At 44.2% G+C, this 3,755-nt stretch overlaps 1 non-coding gene across 1 annotated transcript; it reads left to right on the forward strand.

The window, feature by feature from the left end:
- The first annotated feature begins 1,296 nt into the window (after positions 1 to 1,296).
- On the forward strand, positions 1,297 to 1,403 carry LOC132484727 (U6 spliceosomal RNA). Its single transcript, XR_009531284.1, has one exon. It is a non-coding gene; the product is annotated as a U6 spliceosomal RNA (small nuclear RNA).
- The last annotated feature ends 2,352 nt before the right edge of the window (positions 1,404 to 3,755 follow it).

The following is a 3,755-nucleotide window of genomic DNA, read 5'->3' on the forward strand; positions in this document are numbered from 1 at the left end:
ACCTCACCTTCCTATATTCTTTGCAATGCTGGTGCTGGGTCTCTGCAAACTACATTTCTGCTGTGCCAGCTGGTCCCCGTTAGACTCTGCATAGACAACGCCTGAGGGAGATTGCAGGGATGGAGGAGGAGGAAGGGACTTGCTCTTCCCAGTTTGCTTCCTGTTCCGGTGAACATCTCTCCAGCTACAGATCTTCACCCAAGCAGTAGCAGGTCCTTCCTGTAGCGGCAGCTGAATCCACTTTGCAGTGTTTTTAACACCTGCAGAAGCAGCTTCACTGTACCCCCTTCAGAGGTACTGGCACCAGCCGAGCAGCACCCCTCTCTGTTCCACCACCCCTCCCTCCATCCCCACTATAATGGCAGCTTCATAAGGGCAGGGATTTTGTCTGTTTTGCTCACGGAGCCATTCCAAGCAATTAATACTGCACGTGGGCACTTTGTAAGTGCTCAATAATATTTGTGGGCTGAATGAGTGGGTGGGTGCATGGGTGGATGGTTGCTGGTTTATGACTTCATGTGAATAACTTGTTTGACTGAGTTTTCTATTTAAGTTTTTGTTTAATTCTGAGCCAAGATTAACTGTAAAGTGAGGTTTAAATAAATTAGAATGTCATGTTCTTTTTTGAGATAGACACAGTCCTCAGAACTTGGGTGTTTTGACTTAAGGTTCATCTAGTGAAGTTTTGGGGACAGCCTTGGATTGGGAGATAGAAAAGCAGGATAGGGCTTCCCTGGTGGCGCAGTGGTTGAGAGTCCGCCTGCCGATGCAGGGGACGCGGGTTCATGCCCCAGTCTGGGAAGATCCCACATGCCGCAGAGTGGCTGGGCCTGTGAGCCATGGCCGCTGAGCCTGCGCGTCCGGAGCCTGTGCTCCGCAACGGGAGAGGCCACAACAGTGAGAGGCCCGTGTACCGCAAAAAAAAAAAAAAAGAAAAAAAAAGAAAAGAAAAGCAGGATAAAGCTACTAATGACAGGGACAGCAGAATATTACCTTGGTCAGTGATCAGCTCAGGAAATCAATGTATTTAACAAAATGTGTTTTGAGACAAACTCATTCTAGACCAACCAATAGCCTTGCATTCTTTTTTTTTAGAAACTAGAATTTTACAGTCAAGGCAAGATCACTGGTAAAAGCCTCTGAGTTATAGGGACAGGAGTAGAGAAAAATCTCTCCAGCAAGAAGCAACAAGACCAAGTAAGGTCATAGTGACAACTTGCCCAAACGTAATTAATGCAGTGTTTTTCCATTTGATCAAAGAACAAGTGAGTGATTAAGATCCAAAGGTGTCTTGAAGTGATCACTTCAGCAGCACATATAGTACTAAAACTGGAATGAAACGGAGATTAGCATGGCCCCTGCACTAGGATGAGATGAAAATTCGTGAAGTGTTCCATATTTTTCAGCTCCCTCACTCAAACACAGCAGAAGACAGTCCTCTAAGACTCAGGAAGTGGGTTCTCACCAGACACCTCATCTGCGGGCATCTTGACCTTGGACTTCCCAGCCTCCAGATCTTTGGGAAATGAATGTTTGTTCTTTAAGCCCAGAACAAAACAAAACAAAAAAAACCCCGCAAAAGTATCTTGGAGACACCAGTGACTCAGAAAGTCACTGTTCATTAAAATAACCTTTTTTTTTAAACTAGAATTTTAGTTCATCAAGAGCCGTTTAGATAGTGCTAAATTTTTAGTTTGACCTTGGAAAATTCTTTTAAAGATTTTATTGTCCATTTTTACAGAGCTGTAAACATTGTCACAGGCCTCCAGGACAGTTTAGACTGAAAATATATTACTTACCTGCAGCGCGGGTCATGGAGTTGCTTCTTTAAGTTTTGGCTTCTTGTGAAGAAAATGGGATCATTGAGTAATTTTGGTCACTTTGTTAATGTGTGTGTCTGAAGCTTTAACTCATAGTGATATTGCATAGAGAGGGGTTTGGTGCATTCATTTTATCAATATTACTAGTGCTGTTACATCTACTTTAAGAAAAGAGTCTGGTTCACTGGGTGTTTGCATGGGGTAGATATCTTCTTAGAGAATGACTTGTGAACCTACACTGTGAAACCCCGATGCTTCCCAGCAGTTTATGAGCTCACTGGAACAAGGTAAGGTCTTTTCCAGCATGAATCTAAAGAAGTTTTCCTTTGTTGGTCTTGAAAGTGGATCCACCAACCCAGGTGCAAATTGATGGCAGAAACAGGAAAGTGTATGCAGAATTGTTTGTTTTGTGGTGCTGTGAATGATAAGATTTCACAAAACCCATAAGAGTGGGCCTCCCTGGTGGCGCAGTGGTTGAGAGTCCGCCTGCCGATGCAGGGAATACGGGTTCGTGCCCCGGTCTGGGAGGATCCCATATGCCGCGGAGCGGCTGGGCCCGTGAGCCATGGCCGCTGGGCCTGCGCGTCCGGAGCCTGTGCTCCGCAACGGGAGAGGCCACAACAGTGAGAGGCCCGCGTACCGCAAAAAGAAAAAAAAAGAAAAAAAACCCATAAGAGCTTGGCAGAAACTTACAGCTTTATGAGTGCTTTTGAAGATCTTTTTTGGGCTTGTTTTCTTTCTTTCTCTTTTTTCAATAATAGGGGTAAATCGGGATTATTTTTTATTCATCTTCTCCTGACAAAACAGTAGGAGCTCAGATTAGTTTACCTGACGGAATTTCTGCAATGTTGATTAGCCAAAGGGGAGCGATTCAGGCTGCTTAATGTTTGTAGTGGCACGTATTTTAGCTAAATTTGTCTTTTATTGATAGAAAAAAAAGTTTCAATGCTTCTGAACTCTGGGGATCACTGAGACAATATAAACTGTCTTGAATTGGGAAGAATTTGGAGGTTTTTAAAAACAATCTTTCAAGTGAAATGAGCACCTCTGTTTGACATGGAGAGGGGTGGTCTCCAGTGGGGATTAATATCACAAAGGAGTTTTTTAGCAACAGTGGCAGAAACAATATTTGTGCATAGGAAGGCCTTAATTCTTCCAGGAAAAAAACCCACAAAACACTTTATTTAATTATGAAAGAGAACTGATAGAAATCAGCCTTGGGAAACTGAATGAACACCATTTGGAGGTGCAGGAGGGCTTACCTCATCATTCTCCATCTTTATCGGCTGGCCTCATGGTGGACTAAGTTGGACTAAGTGAACTTCCTTGAATGGGTCATCCAGGAATCTACCTTATGCAGAAACAATATTACCTCTTTGTATATAAAACAAAAGTTAAAAAACTTAAAAAAAAAAACTGGTGGGTTTGGCAGACAAGGTAATAAAAAGCCCCAGTCCAGTCTGATGTAAAACCTTCAGACTTTCATCCAATATAAAGTTTCCCTTTTCCCAGGCTCAGAAGCCTGCAGAGTGGGGAGGACACATGGTTGGCGTCTTCTCTTTTTCTCCTTTCCCTCCCTCCCCACTCCCCGGGCCCTGTTTTGGGTCCCTCTAGGGCTGGGGCAGGGGGAGGGAAAGATCATTTTTGGTGGCTTCACTACTAATCTGACGTTGGTGCCAGATTACTACTGGAGTCGTGGAAATCTAAGGATGACTGTCCTGTGAGGTGATTTTGTGGATTATTTTTGCGATCCCCTCTCTGGGGACCCCCCTGCAGTTCCACAGAGTGGGCAATACCTCCTCTGGTTGGCCACCCCATCTCAGTTCTGTGTTTGATGCTTTGAAATCCAGCCTTTTACAGGTGATGTCATCTGACTTCTGGCAGATGACATCTGACTCTCTGGGGCAGATTTCTTTGTGGGTGTCTCATTCCTGG

This window comes from Mesoplodon densirostris, chromosome 2 (assembly GCF_025265405.1).
Source record: "Mesoplodon densirostris isolate mMesDen1 chromosome 2, mMesDen1 primary haplotype, whole genome shotgun sequence".
Taxonomy (NCBI): Eukaryota; Metazoa; Chordata; class Mammalia; order Artiodactyla; family Ziphiidae; genus Mesoplodon; species Mesoplodon densirostris.